At 34.2% G+C, this 17184-nt stretch overlaps 1 protein-coding gene across 5 annotated transcripts in view; it reads right to left on the bottom strand.

Moving 5' to 3' along the window:
- LOC106104648 (tyrosine-protein kinase Src64B) overlaps positions 1-17184 on the bottom strand; it is a 68079-nt gene that overhangs the window by 20269 nt on the left and 30626 nt on the right. The window contains exon 2 of one of the 5 annotated variants that reach the window (XM_013284762.1): positions 14392-14422. The exons of the other annotated variants lie outside the window; for them this stretch is intronic. The gene's annotated coding sequence lies outside the window, so the exon portion shown is untranslated. The remainder of the gene's footprint in view (positions 1-14391; positions 14423-17184) is intronic. 5 annotated transcript variants of the gene reach the window in all.

The raw sequence follows: 17184 nt of genomic DNA, 5'->3' as shown, positions 1-17184 counted from the left end.
ATTTAAATTATAACGATTTTCACCTGTTTCATTAATTTTCTACCATAAAATAGTTATGACGTATGGGTGATGTAAAAGAATTATTAATCAGAAAATAAAACTTGTAAAACATCGTTAACGTATACTCAAATAATTATATCTAATACATATTCAAATTAACGAGAAAAACAGAAACAAGAAAAATGGTAACGTGAAATACTTCAAACTAATAGTATGGATTTATGTTAGATTTTATAGCCTAACCTGAACTGATCTCACGCAGACGTTGTCGTGGGCGAAATAAATAACAATATTGCTTGTCGACTGTACGTCTGAGAACAATTTAGATTAAGATATTCGCTGTCGCAGTAATAATGCTTGAGATATGAAGATAATAAGAAATCATTTATATTGATGTGTGTAGCAGATTTATTTTCATGTTTGGCGAATTTATTCAACGTATTTTTGTCGTTACATTGATTGTACCGGATCGTATCATATCGATAAGTGCTTTTTTGTGTTCGGAAGGTTTCGGTATTTGTTCACTAGTTTATCTTCGTACATATAGTTAAGCACAAAAAAGTTCAGTTCAGAATTCTTGTCACTGAAATCTTGCTACACGTTTCACTTTGTTACCCTTCATTTTGTATATTTTAAACTGTAAAATAAATAAAAAAAAAATTTGCACTGAGAATACTTGTAAGTTTTTTTTTAATTCAATTTATTTAACATTACAACTTAAACACTTTCTGTAAGTTAAACTTTCAGAAAACTTTACTTTTTTTATTTTCAAAAACACGCCTATTCGTTAGGATTACATTTATCCTGATTATAAATAGGGAAGTGTATTGTCACTACCGATGGGCATAACGCATGAGGCCCGATCAATACCTCAGGGCTTCCCTGCCGACGCCGCGCTCACCTCTCACGCAACGCCGAGCTGCCTTACTAGTATTAGCCATTTATCACCAATATAATATTATACTTTTTCAACTTCAAACGGCAAATAAAGCCATTAAATTGTGACAGACACTCCGGATAGGAATAGCCACATCTTTGACTAAACTGTCGCAAAACTGTTATGCGATTGTCGATTGATTCTCAGCAAATTGTACTGATTAGTTGCACAACTAAAAATCCAGCAGTCGCACAACTCATAGGAATTAAAGCGAGACTAAACAGTTTTGCGATAGTTTAGTCGATAGTGTGCGCGCGCTCTAAGAATTCAAATACACTCGAACATCACTCCAAAACAGGTTAAACCGTTAAGGTTACCGAAGGCCGCAGTAGAACTGCTATACGTCACTTCTTTCCTATTGACGTCAGTAACTGGCCCCTAGACTCGTGGTGACCATTTATGAGTGTAACATAATGTACACGAGTAGGCTTTAACAACATTAAAATACTAGCGGTTGCCTACGACTACGTCGGAGCAGAATTTAAAATCAGTAGCTTATAATAAAAAGTCCCGACCGTCAAAATAGGTACACCTATTTCGGAGATTATACAAACGCTATTTGCGGACAGACAGACAGATTTTTAAGAATAGATTTTTCGTTACCAGCAACGTAAGCATACCATGTCTGTGATTTTTACCGGATTTATAGACACTGCTATTTTATTTTTACAACAGACAGCGTCTTGCTCTGGAGTTTTACTTCACGCTTTATTTACATTTACTAAAGTCCGCTCGATAAACGACGCCACTCTCGAACGGACAAGGGAGAAACAAATTTTTAATTGCTTCTGAAATTTTTATTTATTTCCCTACAAACAGGGAAAGCACAAATGGCAATTGGCAATATCTGTGTAATTAAAAGTCGTTAGACCGTATTTACAATCTAATTTCCCTTGAGGATAAATATTTTATTAGTAAATATTTAACGGTTTAAATTATAAATATCATAGTAATGTCATCAACATTTGTATTGTTTGTGCAGCGCCCCTACCGGACATAAAGTACATTAACAAATCTCATACAATTGTCGAAAAAGTAACGAATAGGTAAACGCAACTATCGTACAAATAATAATAGAACCTCAAATGTGTTTTTCAAAATCATTCGACTTTTCCAATCATCCGGATATAATAAAGTCACAAGCCCATTATATCCAAAAAAGACTGAAGACACTGCGGCACTCTTATTAAACATATGTACAAACAATTAAGTATAATATAACATTAAAACATCTTTATTATAGGGTTTTAATAATATAATACTAGTATAGATAACATTTATATCGAGCAAATCTTATTCCCTTTCCAAGAAACACAGTTTCCATTAGTGTAATATCATCTCAGGGTTGTACAAAGGTAGAAATTATTTCTCAGTGGTTTTGAAATTCAAATAATTATTTCGGGACAAAATATAAACCATAAAAAAATGTTATTCACCTCATGAGTAGAGATTTCGGTTTAAATATTTTACGATATCGATTTTGAATAAAAACTATCAGCCATCAAAATGTGTACTAATTTGCTTATACTCAGTTTATTCCTAAGTTTAACTTTATACCGCGTTAATTTGTAAGGCTGTACAAATATGTATAGCTGCGACTGTTGCAATTTTATACCGTTGTAAATAATGAAAACAACCTATATAATAATTTTGTTACTATCACGTTCTATTCCAACAACAAAATATGTTTGGAATCAGCGCTAAATTTCAAAGTGACAGCCCTATATTTATGTGACAATTTAGAGGTTTATAGAACCACATGAGGGAATGTCGCATTCCCGCTTGTGGGAATACGCATTTGTTTTTCACCCGCTTAACCTTTAAATATCGAGTATTATTCCGTATGAAATATTTATGTTAAGAAATTATCTTTACACTTTGTTTCTTAGCGTTAATTTTTCTGGTGTTAAAGTAGGTACATAGCAAGATCTTACAATCGTAAAATAAATCTGAGATATAAAAGAAGTAAATCAAAGGAAGTGACGTGTAGAAGTAAGAAACTTACGGTCTCTGGCAATTTATTACAGGTCCCGACGAGACTAACTGGCCACGCCCGATGTTGGAAATTTTAGAATCGTCCTTTACCTACGCTTGAGCAAACAAAAATACTTGCCTGAAAATTTTAATGTGTAATCAAAACGTTTTAACAGATTTAGGGTACAAATTTTGTTTAAATGTCTATTCCACTTTGATCGTATTTATTATATCACTAGCTGTTGCTCGCGATGTCGCCGCGTGAAATTAAAAAAATAATAAAAAAGTAGCTTGTATCATTCACGGATAACGTTGCTTTTTAATGATGAAAGAATTTTGCCAACCGACCCTGTAGTTTTTGAGTAATCTACATACAAAAATATAAATATTTCCTCTTAATAATATTAGTATAGAAGTATGGATTAAGGACAATTGTCAAATCATCTCCCACGCCTCTTTTGCACGACATTCTACAAAATACCTATCAAAGAAACGTAAATGATTCTAACAAAACTAACTTGTATAACAGAATCATGTAATTATCCAATGAACTAGGTCAATTTGTAGTCCAACGAACCCAATAGTACTGGTAGTAATTGCCAAGTAATTAGTAAAGGATTTTGTCCGGGTCTTTGACAGGTAATTTTGTATCGCCCGGATTGTAGTTCCCTTTTCTTTTCGCCTTATTACTCTTCCCTCGGGCCGAATGAAGTATTTAACGCAAACAAAGGAAAAGCTTAAAAATTAATCTCGAATTTACGTTGAACAAAGTTGTAACTATTTTGTGAGATAATGCTACCTGAATACGACCTCTCCTACTAAGAATTACAATTCTCAAAAGACCTCGTAAGACATGAATGTAACTGTTTGCATTGAAATGTTCGACATGGATCTTTATACCGTGGTTTATTTAATTTAATAGGAATAGAAATAAGGTGCGTAACAATATAACCTCACGAGGGTTAAACAAACGACCCATTAGTCTTAATTATTCGAAAATATTATTACTCCGAAACGATAAATTACAACGCTCGAAAGTTTAATGGCATTAAATTAGTGCGAAAGACGATGTGATGCGTTAAAATATGTTTTGAATTAACTAGATACGTTGTTAGTGCTGGCTTTTCTTTTACAAATTCAACGCACGAAAAACACGTAAAACATAAAAAGGCGTGATATGTTTTTGTCACGCTATTGTACAGCGTAGATATTGAAATATTTCCCACAAACAGTCAAAAATAGTAGTTTGTACATGTTATGTACAACAAACTACTATTTTTGACTGTTTTTGAGTACAATAACAAAATCAACAATCAACTTTTTATTAATAAAGTGCACGAAGAAAGGGTCTGTGACCGTTCGTGGTTGTGAAAGACCAACGGACGAATGGGGGGACATACATAAATAAAACATACCACGCACAGCGACCCCCTGAGACTGAATAAGTGTCGACAGTGAGTGGTAAGGACCGCATAACGCTAAAACCATAAAAACTCTATCCTTTGTATCGCGTTTCGTCCCCACCGCTTAGGTTACACTATGGGCACTACTTAGTCCCCCTCGAATTCAGACAGCTAGCGTAAGCAAAACAATAAGTACGTATAGAATTCTGCAACGATTGATAAACTTGTTATTTATAACTAGAATTAAAAAAATAAGTAGCCTATGAGTTCTTCCAGACTAACCTACATCTGTGCCAAATTTCGTCGAGATCCGTTCAACAGTTTGGGCTGCAAACTATAAGAAACATCCATCCATGCATCTAAACTTTTTTTAACATTACTGATATCTCATTTTTAGAACAAAAACTTGTTTTGTTTGATATTCCGTGCATGTCCTTAAAATTCTTGAGACTATAAGTCGATATTTACGTACTGTGTTAGCGATAGAAGGAAGGTATTATGAGGAAATATGCATGACATAAGACTGTCAATTTGCGGGGCTTCGTGATGCCCTAGATGTTCGCCCGGAAGACATTTACTGAATTGTAATATATGTAGATTTTATGGTAAAAAAATTTTTAACTATAATACAACAAAACTCATGGCCGTAAGATACGAAATAATTATGTCAGAGGAAGTTTGAGAGTAGCCCCAGTGGTAGAGAAGGTAAGGAGTAAAAGGTAAGCATGGTATTGGTATGTTATGAGGAAGGATGAATCGCATGTAACAAGGAGAACATTAATTATGACTATGGAAGGGTACACCGGGAAACGTAGAAAGAGATGGATAGATTGCGTGAAAGGTGATATGATGAAGAGATTGATGACTGAGATGACGTATGATAGAGTTATGTGGAGGACAAAACCTATTGCGCTGACCTTAGGGGAGTAGGACGAGGAGGAAGACCATGGCGACTTACGCCAGTAAAACAAATGAGTAAGAGATTACGAACTTCTGTTAAACGGAATCCTGTTAGACCTTTAGCATTTTAGATAATTATATACATGTACATGCTCGTAGTTCTCAGGTGCTCTTGCTTCCGCTCATCGTAACTATTTCACTAATCTTGACGGTATTACCATTTAGGTCTAAATAGTCTAAGTCTAAGGTATTACCTCTATAAAGGCTGCCTCTCAATTACACGTTAAATTAAAACTTGTATATCCAAATCCACGTAAGTAATACACGCATCGCGGGGCATAAACCACCTTTATCGTTGCACTCGAGAGATCATATGAAAGCATTTTATGCTCCAGTTAGGTTCACATTGTTTAACATGTTACGGAATAAAAAACCTTTCGACTTGAATTTGAATTACGTAAACAACTTTCTCCAACTGATAGAGTTCATACAATTTGCAATGCCGCTGTAACGCAGTGCGTAACGATACATGTTACGGCACCGCTGGGACACGCCTTATAATCTAGAACTAAGAATATTCGCTTGACACTTTTTTATAAGAAAAGGGGGCAAATGAGCGGCGGGAACAGCGATATGTTCATCGACAAACAAGGACAATCAAGGACATCCGCAATACCAGAGGAATTGGAAATTACTAGCTTTTGTCCGCTACCCCATCTGTGTAGAATTAAAGAAATAGTAAGTAGCTTTTTTGTCTTCCTTATTATGTTCTACATCCAAACAAACTTCCGTCCGAGATCCGTAAGCCGTTTTGGAGTTACGTAGTATTAATATCGATCCATACAAACATATAATATATTAGTATGATTGCCAAATTCTAATTACGTCCAAAACCACATTTCATCACCTATTAATTCGTTTCCTTGTTACTAACAGTACAAAGTTGTGTTATTAAATAATTCACTTTTAGTTTCCTGGTACAATTATTACTTTTATAAAAGTTATAACATCGCTCGGTGTGAAAAACTTCTAATCAAGTTACATAAAAATAACTTTCTAATCGTTAAACCGTTGTTTTGATAAGGAAATATAAATATGAAAGTATTAGTTAATACTCACAAATTGATGCTTCATTAGTGGCACATTAATTATGACATACTAGCTCTTGCCCGCGACTCCGTCCGCGTGGAATTAAAAAAACTAAAGCAAGTAGCCTGAGTGTTCTTCCAGACTATGTTCTACATCTAAGCCAAATATCATCCAGATCCGTAAGACGTTTAGGCTATGAACTCTAACAAATATGCATCCATCTAAACATTTGCATTTATAATATTAGTATGATAGCTGTTTGTGTGGATGGATGTATGAATGTTTATTACATTAAAATAACGGAACAGATCTCCAGATTAGTCTGGATTTCGAAGTCGCAATTAACACACAGTTAAATAAAAACAACAAATGTTATGATTTAATATTTATCAATAGCGACGTAACAATCTCCATGGAAATAACAGAGGTAAATTAAATGTCTTGAATCAACAATCGTGTTGGCATGTTTGTTGCAATTCAAGAACAGGTCTTAATAAAATACTGATTTTATTACGGGTAAAGTGAGACAGGCAGTGTAAACATGATTCGTTACGATTGGTAGACAGTGAAAGTGAGTAGAATATTTGTATCTTAAATATATCAAGGGATTGAGATAGATTTGACGGTGGAGATACACAGAAGGGGAAATATCCTCTTTATGTCTCCTCCGTTGATTAAGGGTAGGCAACGCATTTACAATTGCAGATGTATATGAGCAGCGATCGTTTTGCTTCTTCGGCGAATATAGGTGGCCGTTCGCTCGTTTGCCACTTTTTTAATATTAAAGGGCATATCCAGTTGGCTGAAAATGTATATCTTTGTCTTAAAGGTGCTAAAAAGGTGTTCCACGTTGGGCCCAGAGCCTTCCGAATCTATAGAATCCACCAGTTCTATGAAAAATATCCTATTGGTTCAGTAACAATCAAGAATTACATAGATGTTAGTTATTTAAGTTTAAGTAATGAATTACTATTAATGTTGATGTTGATAAATAAATTTGATTTACCATACATCTATCAGCTGTCATATCTGAATACAACAAAGTAAGGTAAAATGTAGTAAAAATTAAAATAAAAATGAATTTATTATTTACCAAATTGTACGAACACTCAACAAGGAATGACAGTAACAATATTTCGACGCTCAAAGTTTTAATTAATGACAATTCAGGATCGATCTCGACCTAGTTTAACGAAGTGTATCTTGTTTCATGATTGCGACTGATACATTGCATAGGTACAGTCGATGTTACACAGAAAGGGCCTACTGACCTAGATTGAATCGAAAAATATAAAATTGAAATATACATTAACATAGAACGAATATTAAAATTTGCATTTTTATGTTTGTTTTTCAATATGTATAAAACCTGATACGCAATTAAGAAAATTATACGGATATTAATTTCCGCTTATACGTTAAGTGTTAAGTGGACACTAAAAGCTCCTTAAATTTGACTTAAAAATAAATCCATGCTAAGTACAAATCACCATTAAATAACTGCTACTGCGGCAGATTTTTTTTTCTGTAAAAAATGTCACACTGAATGTAAAATAAAATATTTTCTACGTACATATTTACAAGGGTCACCTAGTGTATGAAGCCTACGGCTGTAGGACTAGCTGCATATGTATAACAAAAGATAATGGAAAAAGGAACAACGCGGAACAAAAGCGTCATCTCATCGCCCACACCACACGAATAGTGGAAGAAAGCCTCTTTATTTGCGTTTCAGGTCACAAACCGGGGGAACGGCTTTTTAACACTATTGCTTATTACTATGTACTAACTTAATTTTTATCGTTATTAATTTACCGAAATTTAAAATAACCTTAAACAATTTCCAAACAAAATATCGTATTCCTAGATCATATATTAAAATTCGCAATATACTGTCTAGACTTACTTATTTGAATATAAAAACCTTTCTAAAAGACAAAACATTATCATACACCTTCAACGTACATCTATATGTATAGACTCAAGGTACAGTCGCGTTTATTGACGGTATTACATCTCTAAAGTAACATTGAACGCTTTTAATTGTAAATTTCGGTAAATGTAACACAATAAACAATCACCAGGGTTATAGATCAGGAAACACATAGTTTTTCATCAAAACATCGACAACCTAATTGGTTAATTGTAAGTAGGTGAGGTCGTACTTTACGAGTTTCAAGGCAATGTCTGTAAGTGGAATACCGCGTACGAAGGTGACTGTACCATTCATGTTAGTTGGTAGCATTCACGTTAAGGTGAGCACAGACATTGTACACCGAGGTTCAAAGACTGCTCGCCGTCGCCGTCGTCTCGAGTCTCGAACATTTCAAGTGTGAAATAGAGCGCTACTCCGCTGCACAGATTATAAATCTACGAGCTACGCTTCAAATGGAAAGAACGCAACTTATTGCATGAAGGAAACCAATATGTTTCGTATAAACGATAAAATATTTATATCACATAAGAGATACAAATAGGCTTTTAACAATCGCATATTTACAGATACAGAGTTATTTGACTACAATGTCAGCCAGTTTTAGCAAACTGCTTTATTCAACGCTTGTTTTTATCACTGGGATTACTAGAGATTACTCAAATGAGATATTTAAAACAATCTCTCCCTAACTAGATTACACGCATCTAGAGATTTCATCGATATCCAAATTTGTGTATATATATTGCGTATTTTCACGAAAACTAACAGAAGTGTAAAGTATACGATGTCATAATAATTGAATTACATTTAAAATGTGTACATACAAGTCATCCAATAGTGTGAGTCTAAAAAATAAAGTTCAGTGCACACTACTCAGACAAAGCTAGCATTGTCGCATGTTTCATTCGGGCTTAGAGTGCCCATAAGACGGGTACCTCAACCGTGCAGTTAAAGTTACACTGTAACTTAGTGTCTAGCCTTCTCTGTTAAATAGGAAACCATAACTACTGTAAATACTCTACGTTTGAATAACACATTTTTTAATAATAAATTGAAAATTTAACTCATCAATCACGTCGGTCCTAAGAAATGAGAGTAAACAGCTACCTATTAAGCTAGCTCGTACCACCTTTCGACTGCATCGTCACCTCCTTTAGGTGGGATCGTGGTCAAGCGCTAGCTTAACAAATAAAAAAAAAAAAAAAAAAAAAAATGAGAATGTCTACACAAACATTACGGGTCAACAAGTGACCAAGGATATTGCCGTACATCGATGGACTGTTGACCAAAGGCGTGAACCAATATATCCCTCTATGACACAACTACGCATGAAAAATCATAAAGGCCACATAATACAAAATTACTTACGCTTATATTTGACGAAAAAATTGCTTAAAAAAACGAAAGACCAAAGAAGATATAAAACTAAATCTACAAAACAATTTTATAACCAGAATGAGGTTGTTGGTCGACTCTATCTGACTTATAGATGTCTAAATGTTTATAACTCTATACTTGGTATCGACTCAGTTAAGAATAGCTTTCGTTCACGGGCGATGTTAAACGACCCACATGACCGATAAATGAGGTTATGTGTAATCGTTGTTGACAAACGAAAGCTGGTGTAAGATTTCTTGTTACTGAGCGCTTACCTTTGGTTCATTATGGCCTTAACTTCTCTAACTTAAGTTCGGCTCCGAGTCTTTCAAAGACGTAAGCTGATGATGATGATGATATCAAAGGCTTGGATGAAATTGCTGAATCAAGCCAGGGGTCACAAAGGGGTAGATTTAAAAATGATTAGAGTAAACAATGCAGGTATTTAGCCGTGACCGCATGTACAAGTGCCAATAGTGGAGTGGCCTTACACGTGCGAGGTCTATTTGTGCGACGCGCCGACAGATTGACCACACGTCTTGTCTTAACGAAATGCGGTCGTGTTGCAATACGGAATTTTGTTACAAGGTTATCGGTTAGTTAAATAGATTAATTAAATATCGGAACGGCTGTAACGAGAAAAATCGAATGTAAAGTACGTAACGAAGTAAGACATTTTACGGAAAAGGCTTAAGTGAAAATATAGCAGATAAGTTGAAACAATGATAGGCGTTGGCTATGATAAAGTTTGCATAATAAAGGTACTTTAGTAACATCGTTAAGTGCAACAGAATCAGAGAATTCACCTGTTGTTTTTTCGGTTGTAATTAAATATAGATATAGTTTTTTAACAGTACATCCCTATAGTTTATTGGTAGTCCGTATAGTACTGCCTTTGTATGACACGGTCAATTACACTTTGAGGCACATGCACCGTGTCGCGTACGTACGTTACGTTCGTTTGAGCTTATCAAACAGATGGGCCGAGTGCACACGGATACCTATACAAACATTGCACAGATAATATACTCAATACAGTAGTAAAAGTGGATCCATCTGTGCAAAATTAAAGATCCAGCTGTAGGAATTCATGGTGATATAAACTGACAAATAAATATTACAAATTATCTTAAATTACCGACAGACGTAGACATACATGAACTCCTGTTTATTGTCTTGTTTATATTTGTAAGGAAGGTGTAAAAAGATACAATAGTATTATTAAGTGTCTCAAAAATCTATCGAATAAATATTTGGTCGATAACTGAACGAAATTAAAACTTAAATATAAAATAGTGTAGAGAATGCCGAACAATATCGTTTGCTTCGGAGACGTAACCACGTGGAAGCAACGTTTCAAAGTCACGTCGCGCATCAGCTGCGGTTACGAGGATAAACAGAACACCGTGTGCACATAGCTTTAATTACTGTTTTAGTTTTCAGTAAACTGTAATGTATTAGTTATAAAAGGCCTTAGCTTATTTTGTAATTTTACGATTTATTTTACTACAAAAGTCCAAGTCTAGATATTTCTCACTGTAAAAGTCAATTTCAATTAACAATAACAGACAACATATACATATTCTGAAAACAAAACTTATAATTTCATAATATACAACTTGAGGGGAACGATATACAATTAGAAAAACAGATCCACAACACAAATAACAGCTGTTAAATCCTTCAGATGTACTACACAATTTTGGAATACCTCCGTAATGCGTACAAAGGGGATAATTTTAAAAATGGCCGCTCTTGATATTGTCAACCGTTTGACCGGAGAAATCTGGTAGCACGTGTCACCGCGTTCGCAAAGGCCTCTCAAGTTGCCGGTCAGTTTTGAACGTAGGCTGAGGTATTTATTAATTTCATGCACGTGTACATTGACAATCTTCTAAAACGTTACGTCCTCGTGTGGAAAAAGGTTGCCATTTTATATACGGTATACAGTCTTTTTATATAGTAGAAATGAGAAATATTGTAGTCTAAAGGGTATTGATCTACGTTATGCGATGTAATGAAACATGTTTCACGACAAGCAGTCACGCAGTTAGTTTTACGAGGAAACTAGCGAGAAACGAGTAGCTCGATACGAATTACACCGTGTAACATTAATTAGCACACACTTTCAATTGAAAATCTAAAAAATGTTTAAGAATAAATTGAAAGCCAACAATATTATAATTAATGCTTGACTACATCATTTTTAAAATACCAACCACATATGTGGAACAACAAAGAATATATTTTAGATGTTTTAATATCTCGGAGACATTACTTCAAACATATTCACAATAAGTTTGATGAGTAGATTTAGTTACTTCAATAACAAACCAGTAAGTTAACAGTACTGCAGTTCACAAACTAACAAGCTAGACAAAACGACGCACACTAACATTACTAGGTCCCTGAACTTGGGATCGAGCTGGACTTGTGTATATTTAGACACACAAGTTAAAACAGTCCGGAACGTGCGTGTAAAATAATTTAGTAAATGGGCTTGTTCAAGAACTGGAGAAGTTATACTGTCATTCTTTATGAATAAAAGTAAATATGTAAGTAATGCTTCCTTAAATGAATGATCTAAATGAGTTTTGTATTAGTTGCAATAGTAATGCAAATGCTCAATTTCAAACCTAACTCGAGAAGATTTTACTGAAATTATGATGACGAATGTAAGCTAAAGACTACTTAAGTGACAATTAAATAACTCAGTTCCACAGTAAACATTTTAGTTAACATCAAAATTAAAATTTCATATGCTCGACCAGATCAGTTAACTGTTAACAGTATACAATACGTCGTTGTTTACATAACAGTTACAAAACATGATACATTATGATTATACGATCGATGTTATAATTGCGTAACACAATGTCTTACAGCATCCAGTGTGATCATCGACAATGAGGTTGCGCAGACGCATGTAAAAGCAATTGTTACAATTTGACCATCTTAATATTACATCAACAACCACTTCATAAATCTTCATATAAATTGAAGTTGATTGTCATTTAATTTCAGACATTATAAAAAGTTTACTAGTTTATTTGATTAACCGAAAGTGTTGCAATGACAAAGTCAAGAGATACGCAAAGGGATGTGATAATATAAAAGAAAAGAACTCAAAAATATTCCGAGGCAAATTCTCTTATTTGTATTCAGTAGCTAAAACATTCGTAAGTAACCGCCAGGAGAAACAACGTAAAGACTAAATCCCTAAAAGCTTTATGTTCCTTAAATTATACTCAATGTTGATTTATATCTTGTTACAAATATATTCCATTTTGTTGAAAAAATTACCTTAATAAAGTAATTTCATACATTCGGAACAATATATTATCAAACTTTCTATAAACATTACGTGACCTTTACCTCACGAACATTATGTGGACGGGTATTCCCGCAATTTGTAGACTTTCTATCAGGGTGTCCCTTGAGGTTCGCTTTTGGGACCACAATTTTATCTTACCGATAAACGCCTCTAACTAAATCCTGACATACTGAATTTTGCAATGACGTCATGGCACTAACATCAATTTCTAGAAACAATTACAATAGCATTGTTTGCACGATTACATTGAACGTGAGAAAACTGTAACCCGTTCTTAATGGGCGGTGTCTAATGCCTGTGATTATACGAGTCTCGTAGGCCCTTGATGACTTTTCAAACGTCTAACCCTACATTAATACCCCGGACAACTTAATAATGCATTGTTAACATGCCCAACTGACTGTGTCGTTAACTTGATTTAAGTCTGAACTGAAGTTACGCTATTAGACTTAGATAATTTTTTCGTGGATTCCTCTATTGCGGTTAGTTTGAGGAATATCCGCACGGATAGTGAGGTCTCACTGTATTTCAATGAAAAAGCCCTACGATAGAACTGTTATATTGCTTTTAAAAATTCAATAGCTCGTTTTTATTATTTACTACCTGTTGCCCGCGACTGCGTCCATGCAATATTAAGATAAAAGTAGCCTATAATATGCCCATCTATGTCAGCTACCCTTCAGTGAAAGACAGACAAAAAAATTAAATGCAATTTTCGTTATCAGCTGCGCAAATACATTATCTTCCCGAAATCTAGAATTTTTCTTTTGATATTACAAACAGACACTCCAATTTTATTATAGGTATGTATAGATTCAATCACCGGCTAGCCCATAGTATACAAAGTACACAGTTAAATTCAACGCTCGAAGTATAATTCTGGCGCCATGTAATTTCGAGGCGATAATGAACTTACGCCCTTATTTCATATTCCTCGCATGAATCAACGTTGATTCTGTTAAAGTTTTTATAACGAAGCATTGTTGAAATTGTTTTACCATAAACCCAGAGGTCATAGTCCTATGTGGCGATAGGCGTAGGCTTTCTTTGGCTGTGGGTCGACGATCCGGTCTATACGCGTCACGCACGGGAAACCACGTAAATGGTAATTCTATCAGCCAACTGAATAGTCCGTAGGTAATAATTCGTCCCTCAAATTGTTTTGTGGAAAGATTTGTGAGCAATCTACCCGTACGATGGGATATAGTGAATTTACGTTTTTGGAACCTGTCTTCACTCCCTTTTTGATCATGTCATATTTTACGCAATCCGTCCATCTCTTTCTAGGTCTACCTCTACCGGTGTACCTCCACATTAGTAATCATAGTAAACAAAAATTAAAATTTTTTAGCGCTCAGTCTTTCATCAGTTTGTCCTTTCCTTGACTAAGAGCAAGAAGGCACATTTGTAAATGTTACAATTTTTTTTTTACTAAACTTACCAAATTTTAACAGAAATTACATGTCCCGTACCTGAAACAGGAAAACATAATTTAGAACAACTATCCTGATTTTATGTGGTTGTATGACTAAGTCACTATCCTCCTCCTTATAGTGGAGGAGGAGGAGGATAGTGACGTAGTATGAAGCCGCTCGGGAACACCATATATAACTTATTATACTAGGTGTTCCCGAGCAGCTTCATACGCATCATAATCATCATCATCATCCTCATCCTCCTCTTTATCCTACTCCCCGAGGGTCGGCACAGCGGGTTTTTGGATTACATAAAAAAATAAATTATAAAAAAAAACTTCATTTAATTGCTAGTTCTGTAAAAAATTCAATTGCAAATTTCAAAATTTAAATGCTTAAATGACAACGAAGGCTTTTGTCGTTTGCTAACAATAACTGTTACTATGCCAATTATGCTTTTTTGTTGTTGGCTTCTAGTTTATGTTCCTACCTCTACCTACATGATGATTATTTAAATTTTTCACCCCTAAATTGTACAGCGTGCAAATATATAGCCAATAGCATGTCCTAAGTTTAGTGTATTTTATCACAAAATAATTTGAATAAATAGCTATGATTGCTACACAAAAAAGTGCTTAACATTTTTTACATTAAAACAGATAATTAAAATTAAAACATATGTAATAATATAAACATACACGGTCATTAGTGTTTCGCAACAACTGTTATCAACATATTTACGGATATCTGATTGATAACTTATTTAATTGTAGCGAAGCATGATTAGTTTACAAGTAAATAACGATAGCTACAGAATTTATGTATTAAAACGGTACAACAGGTCAGTTATAAATATACATAAAAGAGTACAGTTAAAGAATTTAATTCGCTACCCACCTATTTAGATATTAATGTTGTAATTTAATGCGTGTATGTTGCATGAAAAGTAAATAAACAATACCTAAATTATTAACATCATAATACTTATTATAAATTCCATGATGTATAATGAACATCAAGTAAATCTATAATTCATAACTGAATCAACATTCAACAAGTATTTCAATATTGCTTAAATAAATTATTGTCATAATGAATTATAGAAAACACTAAATTATCCACTGTTTTAGTTTAAATGGCACAATGGTACGCTAAAATTATTAAACATATACGTCACTTATGACGTTTTTGTTAATATTTCATGGACATATAATCATCAGCAACAGCTCACTATACGTCCTCACTGAAGGGCTCGGAATCTATCCTAAGTTAGGATGACTAGGCTACTAGTCAACCAAGCTGGCCCGGTGCGTTTTGGTTGATTTCACTCATATCTTTGAATTTCTCTGCCGATATGTGCCGGTTGTATCACGATGTTTTTCTTCACCGTAAGAACATATGCCTATTTGAAATTAGAAAATATTACGTAGGAAAGTGAAATTTAAAATTCACTCCATGAATCGTGTTGATACAGAAACAGGTTTTATTTAAATTGTTCGAGATAACGTTTATAACGTATCATTTTTTTTTAATTATTTTTATTTCACAAAGACTCAAATTGCTTTATCACATTTTATATACGACCCAAAGCAAAATTTACTGTTTCTACACAATTAAGTTTGAAATAATACTGCCACTATTGTAAAAGTTCATTTCGTTTAACGATCAAGTTGAGGTCAGCGCACTACAAACATCGGATCCAGAGCAAAGACCAAACTTTATAGGTCCTAATCGAGACGCCATTCAATATGACGTCATTGTTTCTGACAATGCATTTCCGCTTAAATGTAACATTTAATGGCTCACTAAATTAATAAGCTAGTAAAAATTTTTAAGTGATAATTAGTTTAGAGTAAACAAACCATTAAATTGTATAAAATAATTGCAGCTTAATATCGTTATCGCTAAGTGTGTCCCTTAGTGTAGATGTACCAGAAATGTATGCTAAGTAATCTTTCAACATCTTAGATTATGGCGATAGATAGTGTGTAATGTGAATAAAATGATGGTGATTTGGCAATAAGTTTAAGTTGGCATTTAAAGTTGCTTGAAACGAATATTTTCGTACATGATTTTTAAAGGGAACTGTAAGTTACGACATGGTTTAAGAATTGAGTTTCACATGCATTCTAAAATTATGTACGCGGCTACGCTGTGGGAAATGCCCTCACCCCGTGTGCATCTAATTATAGTTTTTTTCTCGGGGACTTCAAACGACGGTCTTCCCATTTCAATCACAACTGCTTTTGTTAATTAATAAGCACATTCGGCACCCGAAATGCTTGGATTATTCCTTTGAAGTTTTTAATGTATTTAGGGTTGTCCTATAAAATACAGATCAAAACTAAAGTTTCTAAGACAAAAATACATCACTTGAGTTGATGTCTACCTAATGTGTGATTTCTCCGATTATTTGTGATTGCTTTTAATATTTTTATCAACCAAATTTATTTACCGATTTCCCATATATTGACATTTAACTTTATCACTTAACGTTACCTACTTTCGCTGTATCTTTATCGTAAATGTTTTAGTGAAGTGACAGTCCTTAGAAATGATATATGAGGCTCTCGAAAGTCAGTCCCGCGTACACACGACAAAAATGTGTGAAATCTGTTCGGAGGCCGAAGAAATATAATGCGAAATGGGTACACACACTTATTACATCTAAAGAGTTAAGTTTCAAGAGGTTAACCAGTGAGTAATTAGTGGTTATGAATTTACGGCAAGTTCTGGCTCAACATTTGTGCTACGTGCATCTACGAAGACTTGCTCTCAAATACTTTTTAAAATCTTTTAAACAGAATGAAGTGAAATGT

The sequence above is a fragment of the Papilio polytes genome, unplaced genomic scaffold (assembly GCF_000836215.1).
Source record: "Papilio polytes unplaced genomic scaffold, Ppol_1.0 DF823510.1, whole genome shotgun sequence".
NCBI lineage: Eukaryota > Metazoa > Arthropoda > Insecta > Lepidoptera > Papilionidae > Papilio > Papilio polytes.
The sequence above is the reverse complement of the archived record's forward strand: the minus strand, read 5'-3'. Positions and strand labels throughout refer to the sequence as shown.